The 13,881-nt window shown below is 45.9% G+C and overlaps 1 protein-coding gene across 3 annotated transcripts in view; it reads left to right on the top strand.

Moving 5' to 3' along the window:
- The first annotated feature begins 11,441 nt into the window (after positions 1-11,441).
- sema5a (sema domain, seven thrombospondin repeats (type 1 and type 1-like), transmembrane domain (TM) and short cytoplasmic domain, (semaphorin) 5A) overlaps positions 11,442-13,881 on the top strand; it is a 167,853-nt gene continuing 165,413 nt past the window's right edge. Inside the window, exon 1 of one of the 3 annotated variants that reach the window (XR_191067.4) lies at positions 11,442-11,957. The gene's annotated coding sequence lies outside the window, so the exon portion shown is untranslated. The remainder of the gene's footprint in view (positions 11,958-13,881) is intronic. The other 2 variants (XM_076888111.1, XM_004546589.5) reach the window with 2 other exon arrangements.

Raw genomic sequence — 13,881 nt, 5'->3', positions numbered from 1 at the left:
TTGGTCGCAGAGCCAAACTATGTCTCCAACAGCAATGTTTCTCTCTGAAGTATGCCATTTACTGCGGATGAACAGGTTTGGTCCAGCGAGTTGGCTCCAGGACCTCCAGAAGTTGTTGACTGTGGTTTGTATCACCTTCAGCCTTTTGAAAGGATAATTTGTGAAGTCAACAGTTTTGAAGTCCCCACTTTGTGTGGCTCGACCAAGCAACAGATTATTCGGCGTGATGTAGTCAATGCGATCTTCTCGGCTCTGAAATCTGGCATCAATGGGTCTCTCATTTGCAAGGTTGGCGGCTAGCTGGAGTGCTGTCAGAAACTCACTAAAGGTAAGAGCCTCTGTATTGCCGAGAGTATGGAGGGCTCTCTTGGTAACTCTGACAGCAGCTTCGGCGGCCCCATTTCGGTGAGGTGAGTCAGCGGGAAGAATCTTCCATGCCCAGATGGTCTCATTTTTGGCAGAGTATTCTTCAAGCGACTCCTTGTTTTGTCGTCTCAGGTAAGCATACATTTCTTCCAAGACAGGTTTGGCGCCGACAAAGTTTGTGCCAGGATCTGACCAGATTTTCCGGGGATGGCCTCGGACAGAAGTGAACCTCTGGTAGGCAAGCAGGAAGCTCTCTGTTGATAGTGTGCTCGCTAGTTCGACATGAATGGCTCGGCTTGCCATACAGCAAAACACAACTCCCCAAACTTTCATGGTCACTCTTCTCTTGACATCATCCCTCACATGATAGGGTCCAAACAGGTCAACAGATGTAAATTCGAATGGTGCAGCAGGATTTGACCTCTCTTCAGGTAAGTCCCCCATTACTTGCTTGCAGGTTCTTGCCTTTGCCTTCTTGCAGATGATGCACTGGTCAACGACCTTTTGGGCAATAATTCTTCCTCTGACAACCCAAGCCTTCATTCTCATCCGCAGTAAGGTTTCTGCCACTCCGCCATGTCCCTCGCTGTGTGCTTCTCTGGCAAGGAGGGTGGATAGCCAGGCTTGGAATGGTAGAAGGGGAACGGCTCTGCGGTCCTTTTTGAAGGTTTGGATTCTGCCCCCACAAACTAGAAGTCCACTTGTTTGGTCTTTGTAAACGACTAGTCTGTCTGTTGTGGTGCTTGGGAAGGTGACGCCCTCTTGTGCTGCTAGGCAAAGGTCTCGAAAAGCATCTCGTCTTTCGCTGACTGTGAGGACACCCGAAGATGGTACTACCTCCCACTTTTCTTGGTCTCTGGTCTTTGATCTCATGAACTTTTTGGCAACCCTCCAGACCCACGCCACGGTCCCAATCAGCCTTCTCAGGTTGCTGAATCGCCTTTCGTTGATTAGCTGTTGGGTTGCTACTCCTCGTGGTCTTCTCGACTCTACGTGTACTGAGTCCTGAGCCGCCTTGATGTGCATTCTGGTAAGGACCGCAACAAAAGTCTTTTTCTGTAGCTTTGTGACCGTTTCTCGAGCTTGGGCAGCAACTTCTCCGGCGGATTTCTTCAGCCACTCATCTTCAGGAAGTTGGAGAAACTTTGGACCCGATTGCCACTCGGAGTCCTCGGTTAGGGCATTCGGACTGGCCCCTCTGGTGAGGATGTCTGCAATGTTTGCTGACCCAGGAATCCACCACCAATCCTGGGCATCAGTGCTACTCTGGATTTCACCAACGCGGTTTGCGAAGAAGGTCTGGAAACCGTAGCTCTCACGCTGGATTGCACCCAAGACGGTCTGGCTGTCAACGAGGTGGTACCATTTTTTGACCTGGATTCTGCAGTGTCTCTGGAAGTAGGTCTTCAGACGGGCAGCAAAGACTGCGCCACACATCTCTGCTTTAACAGGATCGCCTTTGTGATTGAGAGGCGTCAGTTTGGCTTTGGACTCTACTAGTCTCACAATGACACTATGGCTGCAGCTCCAGCGAAGGTACATCACTGCACCATATGCATGTTCACTGCCATCAGAGAACGTGATGGCACTGGGCTCTGCACAAGGATCTGGTGGAGTCAGGGCTCTAGTGAAATGCAGTTTCTTCAGGTCAGCATACTCTTCCAGAAGCTTTATAGCGTCTTCTCGGAGACCTTCAGACAAGGCTGCGTCCCATGTGTCTTCGAGGCAGTGCTTTACTTTTGCTTCTTGGAAAGCTCTCCTTACCAGGATGGCACCCTTTTGTTTGACGGGAGTCACTAGACCGAGTGGGTCGTATAGGCCGGAGACTTGGCTTAGCAGTTCTCGCCTGGTGAGTGGATCAGGTGTTTGCTCTCTGACTTCTTCTCTGAGCAGGTCTTGACCAAGGCGCATTTTCCTCCTTTTCTTTGAGAAGTTCACTGCGACCATGACATGAAGCTTGTCATCATTGATGGTGTAGCCAAGGCCAAGGGCTTTGTAGACCCAAGGCTTCATGTAGAATCCTCCAGCTCTCAGGATGTGCTCGATGTTGGCTGTTAGGCGTCTCAAATGGTCGAGGTCATTGTGTGATGTCAGGATGTCATCGACATAAGCATCTTCTTCCAGCACACGTTTCTCCTCTGTGAAGTGACTGAATGAAGGTAGGTTTGCAGTTTCTCTCATGGCGACTTGGGCTATGCAACCAGCAGGTTTGTCTCCAATGTTGACTCTTGTTATGGCATAGTCTTCTATGTCTGCATCTTCTGTGTCACGCCACAAGAATCTGCGCAAGTGGACTTCTCGATCTTCCAGCCAGACGGAGTTGTACATCTTGCGGACGTCACCAAGGGCGGCGTAGACACCAGCTCGGAACCTCAGCAGGACAGCTCTTATCGGGTTCAGGACATCAGGACCTTTGATGAGGATGTCATTCAGGCTGAGGCCTCTGTACTTCTGGCTGCTGTTCCACACCAACCTCACTGGGGTAGAGACAGAGTGTGGATTTGGCGCGATGAGGTGGCTTATGTACCATACTGGCCCAGTCCAACTCTGCAGGACTTCTTTGGACAGCTTCACTGCAGCTCTGCGGTTTACCATCTCATGAACTTGTGCAGCATAGGCCTTCTTCCATTCAGGTTCTTTAGATAGCTTCATCTCGGTTCTGATGAATGTTGCTTCTACTGCTTTCCTGTTATTTGGCAAGGTTGCTGGATCTTCTACCCATGGGTATTTAGCATGCCAATGCGGTTCACTGTTGTGGGCATCTCCAGTTGAGTAAGTCAGGCCATTCCTCACGATCTCCATCTCCCTCTCTTCTGCAAGCGTCATTTCTTTACCCCCTGGCTGGCAGCTCCCACAACGACACCCTCCACATCTCGGCTGGCAAGCGGCTCCGATGCTTTCCCACCTCCACCACTTCAGAAAGTCTCTGCTGCTGGTAGCTGTGGTGGATAGAGTCTCAGGGTGATCAGGGTGCTGACAGGAAGCTAGGTCTTTAGTGAACTCTTGGTACTTGAATGCAGCAGCTCTCATTGATCTTGCGAAGTGAGTTTTGGAGGTGTGGGCCATCAAAGTGACTTCCTCAAAGAGGTCTGGATGCGTGCCCCCGATTGTCTTGCCAAGTGGACCGTCCCAGAGAACCAGGTCACCGATGGAACGGATCTTTTGGGGCACCAGCTGGCCTTCTTTATGGCTGATTAGAAGCTGGATCTCTCTGGGTCTGATGAGGTCTTGGAGAGGGATGTCAGGGAAGATCTTTTGTAGCTTCTGAGGTGGAACATGTCTTTCCACTTCAGCAATCTTGTCAAGACCATAGCAGACTAACTGGTGAGGCTTTAAAGTTCCTTTTGAGGTGTTGACACGGATTTTGAGAAGGTAGCGCTTGGTTGCCACAGACACCTTCATACCTCCGATACCCTGGATGACGAGCATGACGTCTTCACTGCGAAGGTTGAGCTTACTTGCAGCTTTATGGGTTATGTAGTTTGTGTCAGATGCTAGATCAATTAATGTCCCAATTCTCTGCCCATCATTGGCGATGACGTCCAGGAGCATCAGGATCACAGGGTACTCTTTTAGACCAGTCCCCTCCAGTAGACCTCTCTCTGCTGCCATGGAGTTGAAGGCTCGTGATGAGATGTTGCAGAAAGCTTTCCGACACTCCTGCGCTAGCTCTGGTGATAGTTTAGAGATGAACTCTTCTTGAACCTCTGTATACCTCCTCCCCTCAGCTCTCGCCGGACCAGACTTGGGCCTTTGTGATAAGGGTCGTGGCAAGGGACAAAGAAGGTAATGATGCTGGTCTTTGCACTCTGGTTTTCCACACAGGTAAGTAGTCTTTCTGCAGGGTTCATCGTGGATCTCGAGGCATCTCTTGCAGGCTCCAAGTTGCTGCACTGCATCCTCTTTCTCCTGTAACTTTGTGTTGGTTCGAAACCGTCTGCAGATGTAGAGCTTTCTCTTGTGCTTCGGGTCCCCACAGATGATGCAGCCTGCTGGATCAGTACTAGATTTAACTGACTTGGTACGGGCGTACTTCACTGGGAACTTTATTCTCTCCTTGGCAGGGTCGATGTCTCTCAGCTGGTCTAACTGCTCGTAGATGGACTCTTGGGATTGGAGGTATGCGAGCAGCTTATCAAACCGGTTCTGATGAGTCACAGCATTCTTTGGATCAGCAGCGTGGGTAAGCCAGTCTTTCTTTAGGGACTCAGGCAGCTTGCTTTCAATAGACTTTATTACTAAGAGGTTCTTTATGGCATTTGCTTCATCCAGCTCACTCAAATCATAGAGGGCCTTTTCAACTGCGTGGATAAGCTCTATAATTCTTCTAGGCTGGTTGCTACGGACAGGAGGGATAGCTTGAAGCTCCTCAATGATTTCAATGGCGATGGTGGCTTGATTTCCATAGCGGTTCTCAAGGACTCTGAAGATCTCATCGGCCGAGGTGTATGTGGACAGGCGCAGATCTTTGGCCACTTTATCATCGAGGCTATCAAGAAGTTGGAATTTCTTTACTTCCACGGACCCGGTTGGTTCACCTTGCTTTTGCAGAGCCTCCCATTCCTTCCGCCATCTGTAGAACTCACGCTGGCTGCCGGTGAACTTTGGTAAAGCTGTGGCTTTCAGTTTTATGGCTGCGACCGAGGCTGCGTTGCGGACTGTGACAACTGCTTGGTCGGCATCTCTTTTAATCCTCTCTGCTTTGATCAGGACTGCCTTCCCTGACACCAGCTTTGGAAGGCAGGTTTGGAGCTCCATCAGTCGACGATCACAATCTCGCCTCTCAGCAGGTGGAGCCCAGCGGTTCCATGTCTGGTGTGCCTGCTTAGCTTTCTTCACCAGTTCTTCTAGATGGTGGAGCATAAAATCATATGCCTCCAGGGGTGTATCAGGCTGAGTGGATGTGACGTTCTCACACGCCATTTCTGCTGATTTTAGAGCAAGGGTCAGTTCTTTTTCACCATATGATGTCCACAGTGTCTCTCTGATCAGGTGCTTCACCTCCTTCAACTTCTGCTCACATTCTTTCTCCGTTTTTTCGACGTCTGCTCTCTGTTGGCCCATCAGCTCCGGTGTACCCTCTGCTTCACACTGCGTGATGTAGGCGGCCTCAAGCTCCTCGTTCGCGTCAATCACTTTGGAGCCCTCTACTGTGAGTCTCTTGAAGGAATCCTGCAGCTCCTCTACAGACATATCCATGTGGGTCCTTATTATATGGTTGGTGAGTCTGGAAAACAGTCTCTTTGCAGTGGTTCGCTCTATTTTCAGCTCTTCGAGTGACTTGGACTCAGCCATGCTGTTTTCTCGGTTGTTGATTGGACTGGCAAACGGCGTGCGATTTCCTCCAGGCCCCCAGGTGGAGTCTTCTCCGTCTTTGTGGTGAGCTTTTGTGGAGTCTTCACTGGTCAAGGCCGGTTTCTCTACTGGCCAGGCCGGTTTTTTACTGTCAAGTGTTCCTCTGACTGTGAGGTGTCCACACTTGAAAAAGACCAGACTTTGAATTTCACTCAACTTTATTTAGACCAACTAGTTTGATAGCTGGTAGGTAGCAGCAGGTAAAAAAACCTTTCAACACAAAAATAAAGAACATTCCATTAACCATTCAGATAAATTACATGCATTACACAGAAGACAGATGAAATAACAAAATACACTTCAGTAAAGCCATTTACCATGTGGTTAACTGTGTTAATTTAACTGTGGTTCTTAAATAAATATACACAATGTGTCTTCTTTGCATTTAACACTTTTTTATAAACAATTGTATTTTAAAGTATACATTTTAGAGTTCACAAACATTTTAATAGACTTTAACTAAGGATTTTCTTTACAAAGAATTATTTTCTTTAAATCAAAACCAAACATTTATTCACTAGTTTTACGATCCACCCAAGGATTTGGGGTAACTATTTTTAATATTAATTAACATAAATATGTGGGAACACTAACTGCACAAACAATTTATTCAAACTTAAACATTCATTTTTGTCAATATAATTAAACTTAAATGCAGCAACTATTTCCCTAAGCGTAAAACATTTGCACAACTGAGCTTCCATAGTCCCAGCTACATCTGCAAAAGCAAAATGTGAACTCAAGAGCTTACCGATAGCCTGTCTTGTTCAAAGTCTTCCTCACAGTGGAAAAGTGCTTTGTTTGCCGTCCTCTCAGTATGTTGCACCTGGGTCAAATGACTGCTGCATGCATTTAAAGGTTTACTCGGCACGCCCACCCTTGATTGCTCTAATGTGGCTCACCTGGCAGGGCGGCGCACACCAGGCCGTGCTTAGTTGTTGATTGCACCCAAGGTCTAATCAGCGGCCATGGGTAAGCAGCAGCACCGAACAGGTAGAGGGCAGGAGGAGGAAAAGAGGAATAACAGCCACACCTACTAGGTCAGCGCGACAATGACCATAGAAAGTTTTGCGCACACATGGTAGAGACTATAGGGTGATCCCACTGCACAGACACATTAACAAGTCATTACAAATGAAATCTGAATTTTTAACTGCGCGTTATTCCCCTTTTAACTCCACGTCTGCCTTCAGAAGATTACAATGCACGGGAGATGGCGGTAGTTTTCCCCACTGTGGCTTCTCCGGATTATACGTGCCTTTAGTACTTACATAAGTGGCTTTATTTTTCTATCCATTTAGCCATGGGTAGCTTTCCCTAGTCTATCTCCACTTAAATTGCCTTTGGGTCTTCAAAATTACTGACTGGGAATAAAATACCTTCTTAAGACAGACAAAAATCAGCACATTGCTCTCTCTAGTGGGAATGGCAAACATCGTGTCCACCAGTCACATATATAATTGTTCTCTATGGCCTCGGTCTCTCCATTTTGACATTAATTAATCTGAAGCAATCTCCAAACTGCCCATGGGGCCAAGACCTCGTGCCTCCAAACCTTCAATTCCCATGATTGAATTTCACAGAGTTCATCTCTCCAGCCCTTAACTTTGCCACCTCACTAATGGTGATGGAGGAGGGGAAAAAAAAAGAAAGGATACTAAAAAAAAGAAGAATAGGGAAGAAAAAAAACTTTCACTATCAGCCTTATTCTTTTTGCTATCCATCATGGGCCATAGAGGGGAGGACAAAGACAAATACAGCCAGCCAGAACCTCAGCAGAGAGCGAGAAGGATGACCCTCTTGGACTCTGGTGCTGCATTTCATTATCTCACCAAGTTCATTCATTCACTACCTTTGGACGGATTTGGCTCTTATAAACACTCCATCATACCGCTGCACTGCATTGTAGCAGGCTGATGAGACCAGGGCAGAACTACGAGGGTCAGATAAAGATGGAGTAAACGTTCATAATGATGTTATAAGTGAGAAAACAGAGTATAAAGCTCAATCAGGGGAGCGCTATATTTACCTCAGTCACAACTTGTTTCGCCCTATGACAGCTGGGATAGGCTCCAGCGCCCCCCGCGACCCTGAAAAGGATAAGCGGAAGCGAATGGATGGATGGATGGACAACTTGTTTGAACCATGCTAATGTTAATGCGACTGTGGTAGCGTTTGGAGCTAATTGCTAACATCAGCATGCTTATACCTTGTAGTTTTTCATGCGTAGCACCATCAGACAATAAGGCTAAAGGCCGTCCATAAGAGGAACGATGGGTATTTAGACAATAAAGAGCCAGTATAAAGAGGCATGTTTTAAAAGAGGAGGGTTACCCAAGCTAAAACAGCTTAGGGGTGGTACTCTGTTTAAGATGGCTTAAACAGCTGAATAAAAATGAAGGTGCACTGCAAGAGATGAATAGAAAGTACTTCATAAAGCCAGTGGCAAAAACTCCCTCCTTGGTCATAATTTCAAAAACACTCCAAGTGACAATGCTAACGTCTAAATTTTGCTCGTTAACATGATAATATTTGCCGGTACTAAAAAGTAAAGTCATTATTTTTGCAAGCATTCAGTCTGAAACCAAACTACTGCACCAGTAAAACCTTTTCGTCTGATGGTGGTACTATGTGGGAAGTGAAAATGATCACCAGGAATGCTTTAATTCATCTGATGAGAACGTAAATGTCAGCAAATTTCATTTAATACATGTTCTCGAGGGGTCACCCGCTGAACTGATCGTCTTGGAACGTCTTCACCAACTCTAGGCTAATATTTCTCCTCTGCTAAGAGAATTCACAGAATCAGTAAAAACTAACCTCCTGGTGGCGCTAGAAAAGGTCAGTGGATCACTAAAGGCATTGAGATTCACCCTCTGGGTACTCTGGGTGCATGCGCTTCTATTCATAGCAATCCATCCAGTATTCTTATGAGCTATTTCAAGTCTGAACCAAGCGGTGGGCTGACAGATCAATATCGTCATCCCTACAGCATGATGTTAGCATGACTAATAATGTGTAAGGAGCTGAATAAAATAGCAGCCTACAGAAACTTAAAGCCCTTAATAATTTTACTGAGTCTGACACCTCACGGAGAGCCCTTTGCCCCGTCGCATACATACTTCCTCTGACACTCTGACAGTAACGGCATCATCGTCCAATCCTTCCTCCCATGAAGCGTGGCGGGGGAAGTAGACTTTGTGGAGTCTTGGCACTACAAGGCCCTAGATGCTGCTGCTGCAGGGGCACAGTAAGGCTGAGTAAGCCTGAGAAATCACACGGCTTTGGCCCTGCTGCAGCGTGGGATGGCTCATTGAGTCTGCAGGTATGGAGCTCAGAGTGAGGAATGACTGCAGTCTTTCACAGCTGGCCGGCTCTTCTCTCTCTCTTTCTCTCACCCTTGCTATCTTTTCATGTGCCCCCTTTTATTCCACAACTCTTCCTCTCCTGGGAAATGACCAAAACATCTTTCTTGCCTCTTACTCACACGTACGCTCAACCTCCTGAGTTCTAGCTTGACTCAGCCGCTTGTAGTCACTCTCGTATTAGCATGCGAGTGCTCCACAACATGTGAGCGCTGTTGCACTTGTGCGTGTGTTTTGTGAGTGTCCAGGCAGCTGCCAGGTTGGCTGACGGGTTGTGTTTGCGAGGTGAGAGATGACATGGGGCTTGAAACGGCAGAGAAACTGCGTGACAGATGGCCTGTGTGACAAAGTGATTTTAGGGGCTCGACTGTGGTCGGTTGAGGTTTGGCACTAATGCAGGGGCTTGGCCTGCTGTTAGTATCTCCTTCCATCAGTGTATAGAGACACACACTACAAATGGACATGCTTGCATGAAGGAAATATGACAAAAAATGAACAGACATTGCTTTTCCCTTCTGGTATTATTATTTTTTATATACATAAAAGCTGGCCTTCAGTTTCTTTCATCGTGACAATATTTTTGAACCATTATTCAGTCACATAGAAGGCTGAAATCTCCAATTCCGCAAAGAAGCTGCCAGATGAAACAATACACAAACAGCAAGCACACACACACAAATACATCCCACGAAGATCTTACATGACGGGGTGAATTATAGGAGACTTCTTCTGTGGTTGCCTAGAAACTTGAGTGCATTTGCCTGACATCAAAACAGCAAAGCAACAAAGGTAGCCGCACACACCTCCACAAACACACACACAGAGACACAAGCTCCTGTGTAACTTTGATTCATTCTTACGCCTCCCCATCACAGGCTAATATACTCACAATCATCCATCGCCGACTCTGATGGCCCATTCAAAGACACGCCATTGTTTTTCCTTCGCTCTGAAGTTGAGCTGCAGCTCAGCGGGTTTTCGCCGTTGGCCGTGAGGGAGTAAAACATCTATTGAGCAAACCAAGCGAACTAAAAGAGAGCCTGAAATTCCTGAAGCAAAGTGAAAAAGTTCTGGAGGTCACAGCATTTTCAGCTGATGAAAGTGCAAGCTACTGCCTCAAAGTCACTTCATTGTATCAGAGCTCAGTTTATTGTTTCATTGTATGTGTCAGTCACTACCATTGCCTTTGGCATTGCATATCTCTATCCAATCTGTTCTGATATTTTAAGAACGCAGATCTGCTCCCTTTGCATCTCGCTGTGCAGCAAGAGAACAGAAAAGGTTACCCACGCATTTCCCAGAGTTGCACAGAGGCCACTTGAAATGTAAATCTCAGCTTTACCCCCCCCCCCCCATCCCGTTGTGGGTAGCGACATTTTTATGAAAATTACCTGATTTGAATTTAGATGTGGATACAGGGGAGCAGAAGCATTCACAGAGGCATGTTCTGGTTTAACGAGGGGGCATATTAACAGGCTGTTGTCGACTCTCCAGCGTGTCTGTCAAAAAGACAGACACACTTTCAGTCACAGCCTTAAAGCTGTGTACGGCTGTTTGGGCTTTTGGAGCTTGATAGAGGGCTGCGCTCATTCACCAGGGGATAAATAGGTAATTGAACCGGAGGATGTCGCTATTAAAATATACAAAGGCGCAGACACACGCCACTGTCACTTTCTGTCTTGCTTCTCTCTTCTTTCTCTCTCTCTCTCTCACACACACACACACACAGAAACAGACACACACATATCATAACCTACATGTTAAATCTTTACTTTCTGATAAGATGAATTTGCTGTTCAATGAACTTGAGAGAGCGGCGAGTGGCTTTTGTCTATCTGAAGGATTCGCACAATACTGAGCAGCTGGGTCTGATGGATATATGCATGACAGGGTTCAAACCCACTTGCAGCAAGCACCCTCTCTGCTAAAGTGTCCTTCACTAGCTCACCAGTTGTGCACATGATTGGTAGCTGACTCAAAAAATCTATAATATATGAAAAATTTAATTTAAGCCCTTTGAAGAAGGATTATATTTCCAAATGTAGCTGAACGCACCCTGAGGATTTAATGCAAATGAGTTCAATTAAAAAAAAGGAGGGAGTGCTTTTCAGATTATGACACTGACCTCTGACCTTCATGAAAGAGAAGATCTAGAGGAGATTTTCACACCTGAAAACAAGTGCATGACTAAGTAAATATGTTTAAAAAGAAAGAAAACAAAAGAAAAACTGAAGATCTTCCAAATCTGTCATCCCACTTGTAGCTCCAGCGCTCAGTGAGCTCTAGTCCTCTCCTCCACCTGCAGGACAGCTGTGCGCCGCTGCCACGTCTCTCCTCGCTGCTGCTGCTGCTGCTGGAGTGGACGCGCAAAGTGGGGGCGCAGTCCTCAGCCATCAAAACCCTGCTCGCAACCCTGCGCAGCTGTAACCGCCAGCAGCACCGGGCGCATCAGCCGCCTCCGCTCCTCCCGCTCCTCTCGCACAGGCGCTGAGCGTTTTAGCGCAAGGAAAGTTTTGCTTTTAACGCGCCGTCGTTTTTTCGCCACACAGCGGAGGCATATCGTCTGTGGCGCAGCGCGACAGTGCGTTGTCCGATTACAGATCGTGCGCCGAGGAGCCACCGGCACCAGAGCGCTCTTCCGTGGGAGCAGAGATAGCACACGGGGCTCCTCCGCCGGCACGGAGACGGCACCATCTCCGTTTAACCGAGTTTTACTGAGGTCCATTTCTGACCAGAGGCACAGCTGAAGTGAGGATATTTTCTCCTTAGCTCATATTTGCTTTCTGTCTTTTTCCTCCGCGCTGTTCTCACCGGGACAAGACACGCAGCTTCGCTCCCTACTAGATGACCGGGAGTTGGACACCTCACTTGGTAAGACATGGAAAATAAAAAGCGTTTTTTTGTTTTTTGTTTTATTTTGAGCTCTGCGCCAGTATTGATGTTATTCAGATATGCGTCTGATTTCTGCATTTCTTAACATGTTTTTCTCCTGATCACAACGGACGACTTTAACTCATCTTTAAATGACATTTTGTACTTAAATCACACGTTAACATGCGTAAAAAATCCAAACAGTATCCGGCAGGATGGGGATAGGGTTGCATGCCTTGGGGCACATGCCTGCACTTCTCCACAATGGGGTAAATAATCAGTTTTAGAAGTTTTGCATTGTGCTCTGCGACGTCTCGCCGCTTGGTGGTGCTGGCAGAGTGCGGCCATCAGCAGGTACCTCACAGCTTTCATCAGATCTTTACATCTCACACATTCGCAGCAGTGTCTGGCTTTTCGCTTTCCTCTTTCTAATATCTCGTTACAGCTGATTAGGGTTTCATATCACGATCTAATAGCTAAGCCTCTGCTTCATTCACTCCTTCCGACTTATTTTGGGAGATGCTTGGAAAATATGTGTGTCACAATTTTTAAAAAGAAAAGAAATAAGGGGGGAAAAGGGCCCAACAGTATAGCAAATGGCAGTGCACCAATCCTGAAAACATCAGTGGCTTCACAGGAGACAAGTTGTTGAATTTTCACATCCACATCTTCTTTAGTTAACCATTAAAACAAAATTTGATGTTATTCAAGGATTTATTCCACTTATTATTATTTTTCCTTATAATAAACGTCCTTGCTTTTATATGTAATGTTTTGCTCCTGCTTTAATAGAGTAAAGATTTCAATCTCTGCAGCTTTTGTTGAATTTTTCTTTCTCACCGTTTTGATTCCACAAGAATGAATGAGTGCCCTTTGAGAGACACAGATTTTCCGCAGTTTAATGCTAGTAATTTTCATTTAATCACAATAACAAGATGTGCCGAATTTATTTCATTCTGCTGATCTCTTTGTTGAGGTATTCAAACTTTTCAGCCATACACCTCAAATTAAATTCTGCTCACTCACACATTGCACAGCCAGAGCTCTCCTTGGAGGCTTTTTTTTTTTACCCAGGGTTTTTGTTAAACTATCAAAAAAAGAAAATAAAGAGAAGTTATTTTGCTATTGGAATAAAAGCTTCATTTTAACTTTTCTTATGTTGAAAAAAAATCAAGCAAGCAGAACTCTTCCACAAAAGCCAAACTGACATGGCATTCATCATATTCGTCAGTGAGTTGGTTAAAAAAATGAGAAAGGAGAAGTTAAATATACTGAGGGATCTGCTGTGAAGGGGGAAAAGAAGAGATGGAAAGATTTCTGCTGTCAGGAGTTTATGTATGTGGTTCTGCTGCTACCTCAATGCCCCTCATGAGCCTGTCCTTGCAGCACGTTTAGAGGGTTGCTAATCTCCAACTGTGACTATGCTGATGAGTGTACATTATAATTGTTAACTAAGTTGCTTTTCCCCAATGTTTTTCCTGGCTTGAGGCAAACACCTTTTACAAAATCGTGCACATTTTTCTCACATGTCGTGTCCAGAATGTCCAACCCATGCCAAACTCTTTTCTCCATTCAGACTCGCTGTTTTTATCGGTTTTGCAAGGTTTTTTTTGGATGTCTCTTAAGTATTGACCTTAAGGATGCTGGGACTCGAATGTGCCATCACACCAGTGGAAATAAGTGACCATCATCCAGATGGAAGAATTATTCAGGCCTTTTATTAGACGCTGGAAGCTAAAGTCCCTTTGGAAAAGAAAAAGGGGAAATAAAAGAGGAAATAAGTGCTAGGAAGTTTTTGGGACAAAATTGCTGAAATGCTTGAGAAATATTGAATGGGGAGAGAGGAAAAAAGGCTCAGAGCTGTAGTCATCAGTTTAAAGAGAGAAAAAGTAAACAATTAATTGAGGAAACTGCCATTTACTTT

The sequence above is a fragment of the Maylandia zebra genome, linkage group LG9 (assembly GCF_041146795.1).
Source record: "Maylandia zebra isolate NMK-2024a linkage group LG9, Mzebra_GT3a, whole genome shotgun sequence".
NCBI classification, from domain to species: Eukaryota; Metazoa; Chordata; class Actinopteri; order Cichliformes; family Cichlidae; genus Maylandia; species Maylandia zebra.
Note: the sequence above shows the minus strand (reverse complement) of the source record. Positions and strands in the feature narration are given on the sequence as shown.